At 40.0% G+C, this 22,145-nt stretch overlaps 1 long non-coding RNA gene across 1 annotated transcript; it reads left to right on the top strand.

The window, feature by feature from the left end:
* Nucleotides 1–763: 763 nt before the first annotated feature.
* LOC306773768 lies at nucleotides 764–21,550 on the top strand. Its single transcript, XR_013771811.1, has 4 exons — nucleotides 764–820; nucleotides 958–1,018; nucleotides 1,362–1,456; nucleotides 21,425–21,550. It is a non-coding gene; the product is annotated as an uncharacterized lncRNA (long non-coding RNA).
* Nucleotides 21,551–22,145: the final 595 nt, after the last annotated feature.

The raw sequence follows: 22,145 nt of genomic DNA, 5'->3' as shown, positions 1-22,145 counted from the left end.
ATGAAACTGAACATGACAATCTTACCGGACATGACAATTCAGCCGAATGTGACAACCTAACCGAAAGAGACAAAGAAATGGAGGAAATGAAAGAAAGTGATACCCCACCTGTTGATATGCACTTACCTGAACCCTGTTCTCTGGAAAATGCCAGTAATGTTGATGATACAGTGGAAGAAAACCAACAACCTAGTGAACAAACACTACCCAGTGATAATGTAACATTGCCTGAGTGTCCCAATGAGATTCCCCAAACTGAAGTGTTAACTGAGCAGCCTAGTTCACTTGACTCACCGAATATCTCTCAGGAAAGTCAAAATCTTCCTCGTAGATCTCAAAGGTCACATGAGAGACCAGAGAGGTTGCAGTATTCAACCTTAGGCAATCCCTTACTGTACGTTGTAGATGCAGTATTTAATAGCCTAAACGAAGCTATTACAAGCTCTATGCAACCGTTTAGCTATTCGGATGCACAGGGACGTGCATACCTTCTAAGTGGGGAGGGTGTAGCCCACATTTAAATATGGCTATCAATAAATGCCTTAAAATCAGTGCATCATGCTAAACCTAGTGATACATGCTGTTTTGCTGTCTTCTAGTAAATAAGCTACAGCATTTATAGAGTTAAAGTTCCCCTTCGCTCTTAGCCAATGAGCTGTTGCTCAAGTATTGTTCTCAGCCAATGAGCTGCTAGTAAACAGCACATTGTCCCGCCCTCCGTGTCCGTGTCTGTGGGAGTAGCCTCCTTCTCCCTCTAGCCCGCGAGACATGAGCCTTGAGAACTCTGCTGTGAAAACCGGACGGAAAACTGCAGAAAGAGGTATAAAAACGTTGTAAAAGGAAGAGTTAGCAGCCACATGCTAATGCTAGGCATGCTTTTACACATCTATATTGCTAAGACAATGTTGCAAGATCGAAATATTAACTAGTTTTAGTGCTCTTTACTTTTGGTTGTAGACAGCAAAGGCAACGAGGCGCCACCATTTTGTGCTCCCTGCCTTGAACTCTTGTGAGATCGGTGAGCATTTTATTTTATACTTTCATGGTTTAATTTGCACTTTTTGTGGTTTTGTGAGAAGAAATGGTTCTAAAATGCACTTTGTTATTTGCCTTGATTTTGCTGAATTAATATTTTATTTTTCTAAAACTTGAGGCAATGCCCTGTTGTTTATTTTGCTATTAAGATTCTGAATGTATATTGAGGTGAAATATTGAAACAGATGCAAATGTGATATTTTTCTACTGTTTTATTTTGAACTGTAAACATGGTTAATGTTACGAGCAGTACTTTTACAAGCTAACTAATTGAGAAATGCAATTATTTGAAAACATATAGTATTTTATGACACTGTTGTTGACAGGTCAGGTTTTTTAGTTGGGAGGACCTGTTATTGATGGCGAGCCAATCCCTGGAACGAACTGGTCAGCTCATCTCTCTACTGCACGGTCCAGTGTGGTAGGCCAGCTGCAACAAAAAAAAAAACCCTTCCACACCATTCGTCATTTGCTGCCCCTTTTTGAAACACACATACACACATTCCCCTGAACTCTTGGACGTTTTATTTGGAACTCTTAAGGACTTTTGCGGACTCTACACACCTTCACGGGCAGGAAGTGGACTTGGTGCGGGCTAGTGGAAATCCGTTAGTAACATTTGGGTTTTGTTGTTGAGAACTGAATTGTTTGAGGTCTGAGTGATGTCAACTGTTCATGCTATTGAAACTGTGATTTATTTTGATTTGAAAACTGGATTGTACAATTAGAAGGGTGCACCCAGGTAAGAATTGTAGGTAACTTTTGTGATTGTAGACAAAGTTATCGAGACAACTGTTGGTACCAAACGAGAAAACATTTATTTAAAAAGAAAAGATTTTATTTTTTATTTTATTTTATTTAAAAAATACAAGCCGGCCTTTTCAAACTTTTAGCCGTTGTCTGAGTCTCATTCATGTCACCGCTCCTGTTAGTAGCCGAACCTATCTTCTGGCCCAAATCTTTCCAAAGCTCCTTTACATTAGGTATTGGTGAAATTAAGCTTTAGTGATACCTACAAGTAACTGAGAGTGTTACACAAGCAAACAAATGCTTCTCAAGCCGGCTCCTTTATTTTTGTCGCAGGTTGGGCAGAGATGGACTGGCAGAAAATGGAAGGCAGGAGGAAGCTAGAAACTGGGAGGCAGGCTGAGCTGGTTGGCACTGGAAAACAAGACAGGGGTTTCTTTAGATTCTCTTATTTAGTTCACAAACACAAGAAGCTGATTGGCCATACAATACCGCTGGCAAGCAGACGAACTGGCATTGGCTGGAGAGCAGTCCTCAGTCTTATCCACCAGGCTGGAACGAGGAACAGCTGCAGCCAGTCAGTCAGGACACACCTGAGGAAAATCACATCCTGCCAGGCCCAACAAGTAGATGTGTATTTAAAAAAAAGTGTTTCCATGAAAGCTGGGTCCAAGTTCTCAGTTGAGCTGCTAACATTAATAGAGTGTAACAAATAATTGTCTTTTTTGAGCTCAGGTGAACATGAATGCAAAACACAAGTTAATGTAAGTCAGCGCTAAATTGTCAACTGTTCTGATGGGACAAATAGATATAAGTAATGAGTAGAGGTTCTGATACGAACCAGTTGAATTACTGTATACTATGCATGTGAAGGCCTGATACAGGACAGATTTGTTCCATAGTACGTCAGGAAAAGCAATGTAGAGCTATTTGCTAAATGATGAATTGTAAGGTCTTTTTTTCCCCTTTTTTAAATCATGTATTGACTGAGCTGTTAAAGTTCTGTAGTCTGGTTGGTTGCAAAACAAATTATTAGCTGTAGGATTCTAAAACAATAATTACCATTAATTTATTACAGAAAAAATAATGCATTTATTTGTAGAACATTAGTGTAAAATATACACAGTACCTTCGCTACTTATCTTAGGGACGACAGCGCTATTTAGCAGGACTTAAAAAATATGTAGTTTCCTCTTGTACATTAGATGCTTTAGCATTTATTGTAAAATGCTTTTAGGTTTATTCTATTATTAAAAGTTGCTGCCATTAAGTTGACCTGTGTTTTTAAAAGGACAACATGTGCTCTGGTTGTTCCCAAAATTCCAGCATGTCACTTAATTTTAATCAAGATTTTAGCTTAGGCAATTAAATTTGAAATAAGTGATTGGTGCCTTGATGCTTTAGATTAGCAAATTACTTTAAAAATAATTAGTATTAATTGCATAGTGAGTTTATGTAGTATTTAGTCATACATACTTAACTCATACCATTCTTACTTTGTGTATTTATGCCGTAAATTTATCTTCTCTTTATATATTTAATAGAAAATACAGAGAATTGTTATACTTGATGAATATAATTTTATGTTGATTGGAAGTTGCTGTGAAAGTATGTGTACATTAATTAAATGGGATGTCGCTTGTTGAGGCTGAATAATTACAAGGTGACGTTGAGCAACGACGCAGCCACTGCCAAGCTGCTCGACGGCTTAAAGATTGGGGATAATAGGGTGTGTGGAAACAAACTGATCAATGACGAGCTTGTGGTATCGTTTCTAAATATGCCTGACATTTTGACAGCTGTTCATGACCATTTTCCATACCATTTTTCATGTCTGTGAGGTGAGGTTGTGGTTGTTTTTGTGTCGGTTTTCTCTTTTTCATTGTTTTTCTCTTTTCTTCTTCTTTTATTTCTCCTTTTCTTTATCCCTTTGGGGACCAAGGGTATTTTATGGAAATAAGCCTCGCCTGACTTTTTTTTTAGTTTAAATGCTAATAAACACCACCTTTCAATGTCCCATAATGTCCTATACCTTGTTTTTTTTCATTTTGAATAGAAATATCATAAACTGCTATGTAAATGACGCTCCTTTGCTTGAAATAAAGGGTATTATATTAAAAAAATACAATGAAAAAATAGGCGAAAATTAGAATATCACACTTTATTCCAAAAATAAACAAACTAAATATAAATGAATAAGAAAAACAACACTTGAAAATGAGTGTTTAGGTCCTTTTAGGCAAATCTAAGTCCAATTTTCCTGCAAAAAAGTCTCAAATGTTGCCTGCTGCTGAGTGATAGTTCAAAAAGCAGTTTTGATCTGGGATCACACAGAAAGGCACTTCACACTTTTGGCATTTCCATGGAGTGTTCATCTTCTTCCCCTCAGTCTGCCTGCAGGAGGCACAAGTTCTCCTTCTGAAAGAGGCACGCCTCGATGGGTCTTCTTGGTCAGAGATTGCAACAGGGAGGTGTTCTGCAGGCGCTGCTGGGGCAGGAGAGATCTTTATGGGGGTTCCAAGCAGTTGGGCTGTCAGCTTTTCAGTGAACTGCTTGTGTGTCAAAGCCTTCTGTCCCCTGTAAAAGCTTATTTCCTGGTGAAGAATGTAAGCGTTGGTGGTGGCAATGTCCAAAAAATGATGAGAGTCCAGTACCAGCAAATGGTTTTGCGATGAGCTGTGTAATATTGCACGAGCTGGTCAGACAGATTGACTCCTCCCATATGTTTATTGTAGTTTACATTCGGGTTTGGGCAAGGAATATGCTGTGTCCCCCATGTGCCTTGCTGGTCCTTGGTGCGTCGAGTCACTTTGTCACCATTGTAAGCGGGATGGACTGTTGAACAAACTGAAACCCCCCGAGTGTCCATCCATTTTAAAAACACAATGGGGCCATCCCGGATCCACCTGATTGTCCCCCTTGGATCCCTCTTGGAGAGGGCATTTTGCTGTGTGTTGGGGCATCCCTTTCTGTTTTCTCTATAGGTGCCACATGCTCCATTATTGATATTCAGCAAGTCTTTGAATAAACTCGGGTTGGTATAAAAGTTGTCCATATATATGAATGGTAGCCTCCTCCCTGGTAAATTGGATCTATCAGTGACATCACAGGGTCATATGACAGTCCACGCCCCTTGGTGAATTTACACTTCCCTGTATAGATTTTGAAGTCGACTGTATAGCCATGACTGCTGCTAGCACAAATAGCTTGAATCCCCATTTCACAGGTTTTTCTTTCATGTACTGGGTCATTCCAGTGTGGGCTTTGGTGCCCACCATTCGCTCGTCGATGGAGAGGTTCTGCTTGGGATGGTATTGGGATTTGCACGCTGTTGTGAGAGTGTCCAAGAGGGGCCTGATGCGAAAGAGCTTGTCGTGTTCTTCTGTTCCACGTTTGCGGTCATTTTCAACATCCTCTTCTGGGTCACTCATATGAATGGTCCAAGAAATTCTCATTTATCTGTCCCTTGTCATCACTATTGGTGGAAATTGAATGGAAAAAATTGAGTCCCTCCTCCAGTAGTCTCTGAAGTCATTCAGTTTCACAACACAAAGGTGTGAAATGGCAGCTCTGTCTATGAAGAGTGAGAAAAGAGGGGTGTAGTCGGCTGTCATGTCCGGCTGGGGACCAGGATTCCTTTTGGGAACAAATCTTTTCTGGGGTGGGGCAATGTCTTCATCCATAGAAGTTCCCCAGCCAGTCTGTCTACTTTGCAGGCCTGGTGATCTGCTCCGGCCAGGCTGTGTGCACCTTTCTCTGGCCCTTGATCTCCCTCTTACCTGTGCATGGCTGTGCTGTGATGTTGTGGGAGTAGGGTGGGATGGTGCCCAGCCAAGGTGTAAAGTGGTTGGCTCTTCAGCTGGAGTTAGTGACGTTACAGCAGAGCTCAGATTCGACAATGATTCTGGAGATGTTGATCGAACAGGCTCAATGCTGTAAAACAAACAAAAAAAACTTACTTTATCAAACATGTATTTCAAAGCTGCACAGTATCAAAAAACTTTGACAAAGAAGCGGTGTGTGCGTGTGTGTGTTTCACCACTGTAAACTAAATACATAGTAAACTAAATTGATTCTCATTGTATTTTCTGTTCTACACTGTAAATTCTACAGTAAAGCTAAAGCTGAGTTACTGTGTTGCTACTAATGCCAAAGGTATGACTTTTTTTCATTCATTGATCAGCTGCTATCTCTGCTCTTCTTATGCATTTTGTCAATATAATATTATTTTACTTACTCCTCTGCTGGATCCAATCCATCCAGGTAGTCCCAACTCATCACCAGAGGAAAAGCTTTCGATGTCTGACTCGGGTTCAGCGTTACTGTCCATCAGCTGAGCCTAAACCTCCGCCGCAGTGAACCTCTGTTTTGCCAAGGTTTTTGTTACATTAGCAAAACCAGTCTGGGAAGAAATTTCCCTTTGTGTGTTCTGTGCATCATATTTGACTCTTCTTCTTCATCTTCTTCTTCATATCCGTCTCTGGTCTTCTTCTTCGTTTCAATGCGGCAGTGTCTCTGCTCGTCTCCAAGGAACTGTGTGCCATCGTGTCGTTATGTTGAAATAAACTACTTGAGTAATGCAAATGTTTGTTTGAGCAATTATACATGGTATGCATGGGTAAAAGCTGTTGTTTTCATAATTTATTGGCCTTGTAAATACAGAAGGCAGCTATCCGACAGCTAATGACACCGATGCATAGTGATTGACACTGTTTGGAGGCGGTTCCTGAGGCATCATGGAATGATGTCTTTGGCGTCATGACAAAGGCTCTGATTGGAACACCTACTTGACACAACACTGTATCACCTATAAATGGGCTACAGTGATGCCAGAACTACCGCCTGAAAGCCCAGAGTCTCCCGATTAAGAGGGGGAAAATGTAAGTTTCTATCTTTTATGGTTCGAAAGCTATGCTCGATTGAACACAACATGGTCCCTGGCATCGCTGACAATGCCGGCATCCCCAGAGTGAAGCCAGTGATCTTCATTCCAGTCCACACATCCCACATATTCTGCTGGATAGGACTTTCTAACTTCTTCCTGTAGTCCTCCTTGCACTTCTTAGTTTGTGTTTTAAGTTGTTTTTGTGTTGCCCTCAATAACTCCCTGTCTCCATCCATGAAGGCTTTCTTTTTGATGTTCAGCAGCTTTTTTCGGTCACTGGAGATCCAGGGTTTGTTATTGGGGAAGCACCTCACTGTTCTTGTTGGGACGATGCTGAAGTTTATGTAATCTGTCACACACTCAGTCATGGCGTTGATGTCGTCTCCATGAGGTTTACAGAGGACGTTCCAGTCTGTAGCCTCAAAGCCTCCTCTAAGAGCATTTTCAGCTTCAGCAGGCCTGATCTTGATAATCTTTGTGATGACTGGCTGCTGCTGAACAATTGTAGGTGGAAGTGAGAAGAAGCAGATTATGGTCAGATCTTCCTAAAGGAGGCAGGGCAGAACAACTGTATACAACATTCAAATTTGCATAAAATAAGTCCAACATCTTATTTTCTCTGGTGGAGCAGCTGACAAACTGCTGGAGAGGGAGACGTTGTTGAAGTCTCCGGAGATCGCCATGAATGAGTTTGGATGCTGTGTTTGTAGCCGAGCAATGACGGAGCTGATGACGTCACAGGCTGTGTCTGGTGTGGTGCTAGGTATTATATGAACTGCTACTAGAATAACACAGTTACTCTCTGGGTAAATAATATGAATGGAAACTCACAGCTAACAGTTCGATGTCTCTTGCGCATATGTTCTCCTTGACAGTAACATGTCCAGGATGACACCAACACTGGTTAACAAGCACTGCAATTCCACCACCCTTTAGCTTTCCACTGTGTTGTCTACTGCGGTCTACACGGAGTATTTTAAAGCCCGGTACAGACACATTACAATCAGGGATGTGTTCATGCAGCGATGTCTCGGTGAAGCACATAATACTTCACTCTCTGTATTCTTTCTGAGACCTTGTTAGCATCACAAGCTCGTCCATCTTGTTAGCTAGCAATCTCACATTACCCATTAGGACGGTTGTGAGAAATGGTTGAAATCTCAGTCTCACTGCCGCTCTACATCCTCTTCTCTTTCTTTTTTAACTCCTTTGGGATTTGATGTGTTGTTTCACAGAAAAGAGAAAGGTGCACACAGCCTGGCCGGAGCAGATCACCAGGCCTGCAAAGTAGACAGACTGGCTGGGGAACTTCTATGGATGAAGACATTGCCCCACCCCAGAAAAGATTTGTTCCCAAAAGGAATCCTGGTCCCCAGCCGGACATGACAGCCGACTACACCCCTCTTTTCTCACTCTTCATAGACAGAGCTGCCATTTCACACCTTTGTGTTGTGAAACTGAATGACTTCAGAGACTACTGGAGGAGGGACTCAATTTTTTCCATTCAATTTCCACCAATAGTGATGACAAGGGACAGATAAATGAGAATTTCTTGGACCATTCATATGAGTGACCCAGAAGAGGATGTTGAAAATGACCGCAAACGTGGAACAGAAGAACACGACAAGCTCTTTCGCATCAGGCCCCTCTTGGACACTCTCACAACAGCGTGCAAATCCCAATACCATCCCAAGCAGAACCTCTCCATCGACGAGCGAATGGTGGGCACCAAAGCCCACACTGGAATGACCCAGTACATGAAAGAAAAACCTGTGAAATGGGGATTCAAGCTATTTGTGCTAGCAGCAGTCATGGCTATACAGTCGACTTCAAAATCTATACAGGGAAGTGTAAATTCACCAAGGGGCGTGGACTGTCATATGACCCTGTGATGTCACTGATAGATCCAATTTACCAGGGAGGAGGCTACCATTCATATATATGGACAACTTTTATACCAACCCGAGTTTATTCAAAGACTTGCTGAATATCAATAATGGAGCATGTGGCACCTATAGAGAAAACAGAAAGGGATGCCCCAACACACAGCAAAATGCCCTCTCCAAGAGGGATCCAAGGGGGACAATCAGGTGGATCCGGGATGGCCCCATTGTGTTTTTAAAATGGATGGACACTCGGGGGGGTTTCAGTTTGTTCAACAGTCCATCCCGCTTACAATGGTGACAAAGTGACTCGACGCACCAAGGACCAGCAAGGCACATGGGGGACACAGCATATTCCTTGCCCAAACCCGAATGTAAACTACAATAAACATATGGGAGGAGTCAATCTGTCTGACCAGCTCGTGCAATATTACACAGCTCATCGCAAAACCATGTGCTGGTACTGGACTCTCTTTTATCATTTTTTGGATATTGCCACCACCAACGCTTACATTCTTCACCAGGAAATAAGCTTTTACAGGGGACAGAAGGCTTTGACACACAAGCAGTTCACTGAAAAGCTGACAGCCCAACTGCTTGGAACCCCCATAAAGATCTCTCCTGCCCCAGCAGCGCCTGCAGAACACCTCCCTGTTGCGATCTCTGACCAAGAAGACCCATCGAGGCGTGCCTCTTTCAGAAGGAGAACTTGTGCCTCCTGCAGGCAGACTGAGGGGAAGAAGATGAACACTCCATGGAAATGTCAAAAGTGTGAAGTGCCTTTCTGTGTGATCCCAGATCGAAACTGCTTTTTGAACTATCACTCAGCAGCAGGCAACATTTGAGACTTTTTTGCAGGAAAATTGGACTTAGATTTGCCTAAAAGGACCTAAACACTCATTTTCAAGTGTTGTTTTTCTTATTCATTTATATTTAGTTTGTTTATTTTTGGAATAAAGTGTGATATTCTAATTTTCGCCTATTTTTTCATTGTATTTTTTTTTAATATAATACCCTTTATTTCAAGCAAAGGAGCGTCATTTACATAGCAGTTTATGATATTTCTATTCAAAATTTTAAAAAAAAACAAGGTATAGGACATTATGGGGCATTGAAAGGTGGTGTTTATTAGCATTTAAACTAAAAAAAAAAAGTCAGGCGAGGCTTATTTCCATAAAATACCCTTGGTCCCCATAGGGATAAAGAAAAGGAGAAATAAAAGAAGAAGAAAAGAGAAAAACAATGAAAAATAGAAAAACCTACACAAAAACAACCACAACCTCACCTCACAAACATGAAAAATGGTATGGAAAATGGTCATGAACAGCTGTCAAAATGTCAGCCTGATCTCTGATTAATTGCATTAACTGCCAGCTTCTCATCTGTGGGAGTCAGCTGTGTTGCCAACTAGGCGACTTTTTGCTAAATCTGGCAACTTTTTTATGTGAAAAGCGACTAGCGACAAATCTAGCAACTTTTACTGGAGTTATTGGAGACTTTCCTGGTGTTTTGGCGACTGACTTTAAAGCGCATATTGTAAAGTTATTGTCAGAAGGAGAGTCTCTCCCCGTCCTAAAGCACTCAGTCGCTCCGGCTGCAGCTGCAGCCAGTCAGAGGAGCAGAGAGGACACCTGCACGACTCCACCTACAGTCACAATGAACAGTCAAATCCACCACTGATCCCGCTCTGGATTACAGAGTGGGACCTAAATTACAAAATTCTTCATGTCATGCAAAAATAATTAATTCTATTTGATTACATTCACAGCCTCTGTCACTTACTCACCTCATCCACTGTGTGTGTGACACAAGCTAAATATTTATCTAGCTCGTCATGTCTCTAGAAAGTACAGAAAGGAGTGGGAATCAAATCCTGAATTAAAAGCTGGCTGAAGCTGTTTATTGGAGACGATACGAGGACATTCTGCCTGTGTTATAAGACTGATTTCTATGCTAAACTCTGCAAAAAAAATTCACAACTCAAAAACATATCCATAAAGCAAAGCCTTATAATATTTCAACCCAAAGCAAGCTAAAACTAAAAAAAAAAAAACTAAACTAAAAGTAAGAAAGCTACAACAACAACAAAAAAAAAAATTCTAATAAAAATAAACGTATCTCTGTCAAAGTGTCTTTTTTGGGTCACTGTGCCAGTTCCAAGCCCAGATAAAGGAGGAGGGTTAAACATGCATAATCCTAAAGTGTGTCCCTGCGGGGCGACAGCAGCCATGAACACGACGGGGCACCAAATACAGAGGACACGGCAAGACCCGGGAAAGATTCCACCAATCTGCCAACAGCAGCTGGCGGTGTCACCACAGTCGACAGCAGCACCCTGTATATCACTGCAGTCTTTAGGGATAAAAAGTCTTTGGCAGACGTACCACCCCCAAACCGAAAAGCCAGAACAGCGGGGCCAACCAAGGGGACGGCGCCAGTCGACCGTAGGACTAAAAAACAAAAAAAACCTAAAACTAAAAGAAAGCTGACAGACTATCCTGTCAGGAGCCGAACCATCGGGCACGGCCACTCAATCCTCACTGCCGCCATCAACAGTGGAAACCTCAGGAGCAGAAACCTCATCATTCAACCCCACCCAACGACCATCCTGACGTACGCATTCCCTAGCATAGTGTCCCTGCCCCTTACATTTATGACACGTGAAATCGGGACATTCCCTCAGAATGTGGCCTGGCTGCAGGCATAGGCGACACACTCTGGACGGCCAGTCATGTATGACCTGAAAAAACTGCGCTTCCGTCACAGTCATGAACTTCGCAGAATAAGGCAACAACTGCACAGTGTCAGTGAAGCGCACTTTCACATCAGCGATGGTCGTTCCTGGCCAGATCCGTCGCCTGATCGTCGAGATGGGCCCTACATCTCAGCTGCACAGACATTCAACAATGGTGTCATCTGCAATATACACAGGCATATTTAGAAACGATACCACAAGCTCGTCATTGATCAGTTTGTTTCCACACACCCTATTATCCCCAATCTTTAAGCCGTCGAGCAGCTTGGCAGTGGCTGCGTCGTTGCTCAACGTCACCTTGTAATTATTCAGCCTCAACAAGCAACATCCCATTTAATTAATGTACACATATACTTTCACAGCAACTTCCAATCAACATAAAATTATATTCATCAAGTATAACAATTCTCTGTATTTTCTATTAAATATATAAAGAGAAGATAAATTTACGGCATAAATACACAAAGTAAGAATGGTATGAGTTAAGTATGTATGATTAAATACTACATAAACTCACTATGCAATTAATACTAATTATTTTTAAAGTAATTTGCTAATCTAAAGCATCAAGGCACCAATCATTTATTTCAAATTTAATTGCCTCAGCTAAAATCTTGATCAAAATTAAGTGACATGCTGGAATTTTGGGAACAACCAGAGCACATGTTGTCCTTTTAAAAACACAGGTCAACTTAATGGCAGCAACTTTTAATAATAGAATAAACCTAAAAGCATTTTACAATAAATGCTAAAGCATCTAATGTACAAGAGGAAACTACATATTTTTTAAGTCCTGCTAAATAGCGCTGTCGTCCCTAAGATAAGTAGCGAAGGTACTGTGTATATTTTACACTAATGTTCTACAAATAAATGCATTATTTTTTCTGTAATAAATTAATGGTAATTATTGTTTTAGAATCCTACAGCTAATAATTTGTTTTGCAACCAACCAGACTACAGAACTTTAACACAGCTCAGTCAATACATGATTTAAAAAAGGGGAAAAAAAGACCTTACAATTCATCATTTAGCAAATAGCTCTACATTGCTTTTCCTGACGTACTATGGAACAAATCTGTCCTGTATCAGACCTTCACATGCATAGTATACAGTAATTCAACTGGTTCGTATCAGAACCTCTACTCATTACTTATATCTATTTGTCCCATCAGAACAGTTGACAATTTAGCGCTGACTTACATTAACTTGTGTTTTGCATTCATGTTCACCTCAGCTCAAAAAAGACAATTATTTGTTACACTCTATTAATGTTAGCAGCTCAACTGAGAACTTGGACCCAGCTTTCATGGAAACACTTTTTTTTAAATACACATCTACTTGTTGGGCCTGGCAGGATGTGATTTTCCTCAGGTGTGTCCTGACTGACTGGCTGCAGCTGTTCCTCGTTCCAGCCTGGTGGATAAGACTGAGGACTGCTCTCCAGCCAATGCCAGTTCGTCTGCTTGCCAGCGGTATTGTATGGCCAATCAGCTTCTTGTGTTTGTGAACTAAATAAGAGAATCTAAAGAAACCCCTGTCTTGTTTTCCAGTGCCAACCAGCTCAGCCTGCCTCCCAGTTTCTAGCTTCCTCCTGCCTTCCATTTTCTGCCAGTCCATCTCTGCCCAACCTGCGACAAAAATAAAGGAGCCGGGTTGAGAAGCATTTGTTTGCTTGACTTCTTGGAGGCTCTTTCCTTCACTATTCTTTAACATCAACTTACCTTAGAAAACTCAACGTCAGCTGAAACGTTCAGATGAAACTCTACAACAGACCAATACTCCTTCGTGCACTTAGGAAAAAGTTTGCCTGTCTCTTACTGGGATCACAATATGCTCACACAGAAATTCGACATGCAAACTGAATAAACGCGGGCTTCCAAGCGTCTATAAACCTTCTCAAATTAAATTCCTGGGATCAAATCACACTGTACGTACAGTAAACAAACGAACTCTATTGGTGTATTGTTCAGAATCAAAATACGTGCTGCAGGACGTTGGAACACAACAGGGGAAATAAATGCCAAAATAAAAGCACAGTCCATACACCGGAAACAGCAAATGTGCATTGCAGCAATAATTATTTCCGTCTTTAGTAACCTTTACGAATTGACTCCATTTTTATATCCACAGGTGAACAAAACTGTATTTACTGGCAAAAACCAACACAAGAATTGTACCGCAGTTAATTACCTATTAGCACACTAATTGATGTGCCTCTGAAATACCTGAACTCCTGCAACAATTAACGTTTCCACAGAACGCGTGTTATAAAGTCTTGATTGAGCTCCTAGAACTAATATGATCCAAACACTGTTTGGATGAATTGTTAAAATATCTGAACACGTACAGACAACCACATGTAAGGCCTCGTTTACGTGATTCAGACGCTAGACTACGTTGCTATGGCGACTGTGAGGCGTTCTTTCGTCAGCATCTGAAATACATCTACACAATCATGATCCTGTTTCTTCAGCATGTAACCACATCTGTTAATAACGTCTTACTTTGATTTACACTACACCATAATCGAACAACAGATCATTTGTTTATCCAACATTAAAGTAGGACATTAATGGTATTAGCAGGTAATAAAGCCAAGTCAACGCTTCCTCGCGTGAGTCTACAGCTAATGCACAAAAACACTAAATACCACTAAAGTACTTTAATATATTGAAGCAACGAATTGACATAAAAAATATCTAAACCAGTATCAGTTCATTAATCAAGAAGACCTGAGACAGTGCAGACCCACCCATTTTACAAACATGCCTTCAGATCATCTCTACTGGCATCAAGAAACTTAAAATATCCAACCATCTTCCAAGTGATTCTCTCCACGTTGCACACAGTTTGAAATTCAAACTATTTTTCTCACTCTCACTCACGGTGGCTAATTTTTTAAGTTATATCCTGTAAGCGCCACACTACAGGACCCATAATCCAATGCATGTTGACGTAGTACGTACATGCTCAGGAACCACGGCAAAATTCAGCCGCAATTAAATCATAAAACTTCCAACTCACAAAAGTTAATTGTATTTTAGGTTTACTTTAATGACACTACATTAATAAAGCTTTTAAAATATTGATTATTTCTTAGAAAAATAAACCAAATACCAAAAATTCCAGTTTAACCTTCTTGTTTGTAAAACTCACTATTGACTTCATGTCACGCTGGTGATGTAGGAGGTGAAGGTGTGGACTCAGATGCAGGGATGACGGCACAGGGATGCAGGTTTTTAGACTGATTTAATTCAACACAGTTTATATCCGAATACCTGCCCTGATCAACTTTTAAATACTGGTGTAGAGAAACTGTAGTGTTCAGTGTAGCACTGCATGTCAAAGAAAAAGGGCGCTGTACCAAAGCCACATGTAAGGGCGACACTTGTCAACTCAAAGGCGACTTTAGAAGCTTTCCACTTTTTAAATAAAAATGTAACATAATCCCCAACCAAACCTAGAGCCATGATAAAGAATTTAATTTTACATTTCAACTACAATACAGGCATTATTAACAATAAGAACACAAAAAGCTTACCTTCCCTGGCAAAAGCAGCTGAGGCCTCCAGCACCTCAAGCTTCTCCTCAGCTTCTTCTTTTTGTTTTTTCATTTTTTCTAGCTCTGCAGACAGCAGAATGGCCCTCTGCTCAGCTGCCTTTTTCAGTCGGGTTTGTTTTATGAGGACCTCAAGGGCACCCTTGCAGGCCACCGAGCATTGGTTAAACACTTCCTGCCGGGTCAAGCCTGCATCAACGCAGGCATACTGAAAGTACAAGCATCACATGACATATAGTTGATTAGTTATCTTCATCAAACTATGCTTTTAATGTTATCATGCTGTATGTAAACCTGGTAGCAACATAATTAGAAAAGATCTTTTTTATTAAAACATGACAATTGTCTCAAACAGTAATATGATCAAATAATTTTGAGCAGTTTTTCTTCTTCAGTGGGAGTGTATGAATACAAATGAGGACGACCGTATATGTCTCTAACAAGGAGTATTTTTCACTGAAGTTAACATCAGCTTGACAAGATGAGCAGACAGCCAGAGGAGAGCTCGTCTGAACCGCCTCCTCCATGTTTATCATTTAGACACAAAGGAAAATGAAAATTAATAAAATGAAAATTACTGGCACAATTTTGTCATTTTAAAAAATATTTATGTCTTTTTGCGGAAGAATGGGATCAGTAACTAGCTAAACTTGGCATATGTAGTTGCTAGGCAACGGAGGACTGCAGCACTATGGGTAATTCTCGTACGTCTCATTTTACTGACAGTAAGCGCAGCTCGGAGTGTGCAGACTATGAAGAACACTAAGTAGTCTACGTAGTCTTTACACTTGTAAGTGTGCAGACCCTGAATTGAGACACAGTCGTTGGTCTACATGAACCACGTGACCGCGTGTCGGCAAGTTTAAGGAGTGTCATCATTTAAATGGCGCTGGTCTTTCCTAATATAGGCTACTTTCTTTGCCACCACATAAGATTTAATATGAGAATTAATGAAAAAATATGTATTAAATTCATGGTATGAGAAGAATTGAAAAACAATTTCATTATCAATCCACACATAGCTACGACTTAGTCTTGACAAACACAAACTTAAAAAACATTCTTTTAATGAAAAAATCACTCAGAGACAGCAAACATTCGCCAATAAGAGGTTCCTGGATCCAAACGGTGATCTGGATCACCACCAAAATTGAATCAGTTCTCTATTTTCATGTTTTCAAGAACTAAAATAAATAAATAAATAAAAAAATAAATAAATAAATAAATAAAAAATAATAAAATGAAATGTCCTGAAAATGATAGTCCTGTGCGTAGCTACTTCATTCGTCAGCCTATCGTCGGTATGTATATCCTTACTGAGAACTGCCACAAGAAAAAGAAATAATCATATAGGACTTTACTTACAGTGGCGAGCTGCAGAGAATCCCGCACCGCTTTAACTTCTGGATCTGGGCGGGAGGGGAAGCGTTGAGATGGCGCTAGCATCTTTTTCTAAAAATATTTAAAAATTAAGAATCCATAATTAACCTCAGTCATGTTCACTGCACATAATGCATAACAATGAAGAGAAATTGATTATACATATATATATATTTATATATATATATATATATATATATATATATATATATATATATATATATATATATATATATAATATACACACACTTAGATGCCTTCTATGTGTAGTTTATCAATAATATTTCACTCTGCAGAGATGTCTAGTAAGGAAAACAGGTTAAAACTACAGCAAAAAGAGCTGTGTGAGGCGGTTCATAAATATAAGATTCATATTAACACTTAATATTTATCTTCTTCAGCCATTTATACGAAGATTGTTCTGAAAATGACCCTGCACACATGCAGTGATAAAGGATGGAATATACTGATTTAAACTGAACTCTGTAAGACACCGGATTACATTCATTTTTGTGTAAAAAGAGTTGGAGTTTAGTAAAAATCCTGCAAATGAAACCTGCTTTATGCCTTCTTGTGTAACTCATTTATTTGGGAAAAAAGAGCAATAAGCTTAAAAAATGAACAAAATAAAAATGTAGAATTTTTCTTTTAATCTGAAATGTTTCTACACAAATGTCCTTTAATTGCAAATTATTTTTGAGTTGAAAACATCACCTAGCAACAGCATCGTCGCGATGGGGTGGGGCTAATAGAATGGAATTCCTTTGATAGACTACGTCTCCTAGCAGCAGAGGGAACATTCTTTCAGTCCTTTGATCTCAGTGATGTCATAAAAACAGGTTATAAGAGTCACAACGTTGAGACATTCTGTCATTTTACAGATACAAGCAGAAGAATCAGCGCATACGTTTGTTAAAATTGAACCACGTATTGAAAACGCGACTTTTATTTAACACGTCTTTACGCAACGAAAATGAACAACACCATGGATAGAACAATCAGTTTACCAACCAAACACACGCCTAAGGCCAATTTAATGGATTTGATTCAACCGGTGGTTGAATCCTGTTTTGGTCAGCTGAACCGGACTCAATGCGCAAACTGGTATCAGGAAACCCAGATGAGGAGAGCAACATTATTTTAAAAGGTCTGTTGTTTGAAATAGTGACAATTGTCACAAATTTAGTCAAAGAGAAGATTCACGCACAATGTCAAATATCCAAGGAGGATGTTTTGGCCACAGTAGGTGACGCTGTTCCCAAGACTTTTGCAAAAGTTTTGAAAATCAAAGAAGACATCGAACTGGAGAAATCTGACTCTCTGACAAGTTTAATTGTGGAAGAGGTGACAGAGTGAATGCTGACAGTGAAAAGTCCAACTCTCCCATCAAAAATGTTGATGGAATGGTCTCAAACACATGCATAATGCTGAGAAAGTTGTTTCAAGCCATTGGCAAACTAAAAAAGAAATCCAAACTCCCTGAACTGAAACGGTGGACGACATGGAGGCAAAGTCCACAGAAACCGAAGCTCACGTTAAAAGTTCAGACGTGGAGAAATCACCTGTTGACAGATCATCTGAATCTGGACAGATTCAAGACCTTTCAGATGTCAAAAATCTGGGAGAGACAAGTGCTTCCCTCTCAAAATCTACACGTAAGCAAAAAAGAGATGTTAAAAAACAAGCTGAGGAGGGCTCATCACTCAGACCTGTTGAGTCCAGAGAAATCCCACATATGGAGTCCCAGAGTCCTCTAAAACAGGACTGTGTTCCAAAAGCCGATTTCATCCAGTAAGATCAGGCGCCACAAGAAACAGTCCCCAAAAAGGCATGCAAAGAGATTTTCAATCTCATGTTTTAAAGATGAAGAATCTTCCTTGCCTGGAATATCCAAAACAATTCCCGATGTGGAGTCTCTACGTCTTCTGAAGAAGAAGCCTGAAGCTGTAAACAAGCGAGAACAGGCAATGCAGTACCCTTCTCCAGACTTGACACCATTTTTCAAGTTGTTAGCAGCTCCTGACAAATCTGAAGAGAGACATCAGGACCAACACCACAAAGAATGGGCCAAAATGTTGGTGAAAACACTCGTGGAAAATTTAATTTTGCGCTTCTTCAGAAAGGCACAGATGGCATGTTCCCAGTATGACTCTGATGCTTTCAAACGGCGTCTCTGCAAGAAAATGTGGGTGGAAGTTGAGCAATTAAACGTCAACATTCCCCTTGTAAATCTTACAAAACTGGAAAGGGACATCTACAAGGACCTCTGTAAATATTTTTCCATTCCACAATTAATTCTATTCAACTTTATTTATATAGCGTCAAATCACGGCAATGCCATCTCAAGACGCTTTACAGACAGAGGGGAAAACATAATGAAGGCCAATTCATAATAGCCTATATAAGGAAACCAACAGATTGAGTTGAGTCCAACTCAATCTCCCATCCTGAGCAAGCACACTGGCGACAGTGGGAAGGAAAAAACTCCCTTTTAACAGGAAGGAAACCTCCGGCAGAACCCGGCTCAGGACAGGCAGCCATCTGCCTCTGCTGTGTGGGGGGAAGAGGACAGAAAGACAACAGACAACAGGAACTGCTACTCCCGGCCAGGGAGACCTGCTGAGACAGGAGACATACATGTTAATGATGCAACACTGTTATGGGGGGGGGTAAAAGAAAGAGATAAAGAGAAAAAGAAAGAAGCTCAGTGTACCAGGAAATATCCCTCAGCAGTCTAAACCTATAGCAGCATAACTAAGGGATGCTTTCTCAGCAATTAATTGCTGAGAAATGTCTTCTGATCAGAGACCGATTGACAGATGAGGTTATTGTCAGCTCATTTGAAAAACACATCTCAAAGAAGCCTGCGTCCAGGTTCAGCCAGTTCATCAACAAATTTAAAAGTAAATCTCCAGAGAGCCCCGATGTTTTGGACTCACCGGATGAAGACCAGATCTCAGTCTGAATCCTCCAGTTCAGAGACAGACTTGGATGTCATATGTGAACAAGAGAGATTGAAAAGACAAAAAAATGTGAGTTTTATGTTGACAAAATGACTATTTCCATCATTTCTCGTCTCTTTACAAATGCTAATTTACTGTATTCCAAGAAGAACTACAAAGACCTGTACGAGCGTCTGTACGATAAAATGTGGGCTGAAGTTGAAAAGGTAGACTTCAAAATTTCATCATGGAAGTTTAAAAATCTAGACAAAAACATGTACAAAGGGGCGTACGAACGTATCATGAACCCACATGGTATGATGGTGGGTTTCAGTAATTTAGAGCAGCCAATATCGGATGAAATTTTTCTTGAAGTTTTTAAAGAGGAAATAACTGGAAGACCAGGAAAGCAGCAAAAGTTTGCTTCATCTGTGTGGCGTTGCATCACAAAACTGTTTATATGTCACAAGAAGGTTCATGTTGTTTGAAAACTATTCTAAAGTGAAATATACATATGTATAAATGTACATCAGATGCCCTTCCTGACTCAAACCTCTGTATTTAGCAGTACCGTAGGGAAGCAGGACTTAAACCACCGGCCGTCATGTCAAAAGACAAGCGGCTCTACCACCTGAACCACTGCCACAACTAGCAATCAAAATACACATAAACAAAAACAAAATAATACACATAAACAAAAGCAAAAAAAAAAAAAAAAATGCACAAACAAAAAATATATAAATACACAAAACAAACATTAAAATCAATAAACACAACATATACACATGAAACCCTAAAAATCAATAAACGAAATGTACAAATAAATTTAAAAAATCTAAGAACAAACACACAAAGACACAAAAAACATGTAAATATACTAAATATAAAAATACAAATGGTGAAGACTCAATTTAAAAAAATGTATACAATTAAATAGAAAGTTTGCGATTAATCTCAAAAAACTCAATTTTAATTGTGACAAAATATGCCAAAAAAAGCTTTTTTTTTTTTTTAAATGGATTTTGGTGCACAACTGAATCAAAACACAGACATTCATTATGAGTACAAATACTGATAGCATTAAGGCACACATTACCACTGTTTTGGGTTTACTTCGCTTTTGTTCTACTCTTTCTGTCACGAATTCCGATGTCTGACTACATCTTCGATTCCACCCCCATAATATATAAAAGTTATATCAACATACAAATAAGAACATTTTTACACTTAAAAACACACGCACATATCTCAACCCTTCCCCTGACCAGTAATGTGTAAATAAAAACTAATAACTTCACGATTTTATCATCTGAAACTGGCTTGCGTCTTTATGGGGACTAGTGTAGTTTGACTTCTGCTGTACAAAAGTCTGATGCCGTTTGTGTACTTCATAAAGAAATGCAACTTTTCGTCCGATTGAAATAAATAAGACTCAGTTGACATGAGCCATAAACCAGCTCAGTCTTTAACCTTCAAAGTTTAAACGGATTACAAAATATTAACCTTTTACTTTATGAAAGAAAATTCTCATATTCTTTATGTCATCGACACAATCACAGATTACGTTTTCAGAAAAATCTGAAATTGGTCCAAAACCCTCTCCACTTCCACCAAAGTCCTCTTAAACATATGTTAAGTTATATATCAAAACTTAGGAAATCAAGTGTGCTACAAAACTAGCCAACTTGAAAATCTGATTTGCTGCAGTGCTCCACATGGGAGACTCAGCATCCAGCTTAATTCATAGCTTAGTTCCCCAGGACTAGTCCAGGGACAGGCACACTCCAGACCAGGGTCCAGAACTCCAGGCCTGGGTGCTAGATCCCAGACTTGTGTCCAGACCCAGGCACATGTACCGATGTCGATACTCATGTCAAGACCTCCAGGACCGTGTCCAGACCTCCATTCATAGGTCCAGACCTCCAGGCCTGGGGACAGACCTCCAAGCAAAGATCCATACCACCTGGGTAATAATACCCAGACCCAGGTCCAACTGTCCAGACCTATGTGTAGACCTCTAGACCTGAAGGTGCTCATGATTTGCATCCATGCCTGAGTACCCAGGCATGGATGCAAATCATCGCAACCTAATTGGCACATGTTTTACGCCAGATGCCTAAAACATGTGCCAATTAGGTTGTGATGACTTGCTGTGGCGGCCCCTTCAGAGGGACACGCCAAAAGGGAAACATGTACTTTGGTTGTTAATTGTTGCATTTTTATGTTGTTTGTGTACAGTTTTCCAACAATGGATCCTGACCTCCATACCCATGTTCAGACCTTCAAGCCTGTGTCAAGACCCCCATGTCAAGGTCCAGACCTCTTGGCCTGGTTCAAGACTTGTTTGTGACATGTTTGTGCCACTGCTTTAACTGTTAAATAAATACGGTTTTGATCAATTTGCTTAGTTACAATTTCATCCTTTATTTGGCATGAATGTTTAAAATCAGCATAGCTTCATGCAGTATGAACAATTGTTTTAATGTAGACACAAAATCATCTCACTGATGTGATTGTATGCACCAAAGCATGGCCGTAAGAAAAAGATATGGATGAAAAATGCCATTTTGAGGTTGCTCCAAATGCATAAAGCTGGTGCCAACATAAAATCAACATAAATCAAGCAGTGACATCACACATGTTTATGACATTTGAAATGTGTTCCAAATGTTACACTGAAAGATCAAAGAGTGACATCATAAATGAAATGTTCTCCAAATGTCCTACATTCACATATAAGTGTAAAAGCTGAGAGCACCTGGTATTCCCAGGTGGTTACTCCAGATTTTGTGCGTACGTCTGGGTCAGAGTTGTTGTGGAGGTAGGAACTTTTTACCATCAGATTGTGTTTTTATAAATCCAAAAAGTTGACTATAATTGGTTTAGGCTGGTTTTTTGCATTCGACAGTTTGCAAATGAGACCCAAGGTCCGGACCATGCTTAGTTTGCAAGATCAGAA

The sequence above is a fragment of the Telmatherina bonti genome (genome assembly GCF_933228915.1).
Source record: "Telmatherina bonti genome assembly, chromosome: 24".
NCBI lineage: Eukaryota > Metazoa > Chordata > Actinopteri > Atheriniformes > Telmatherinidae > Telmatherina > Telmatherina bonti.
This window is presented reverse-complemented; position numbering and strand designations above follow the sequence as displayed.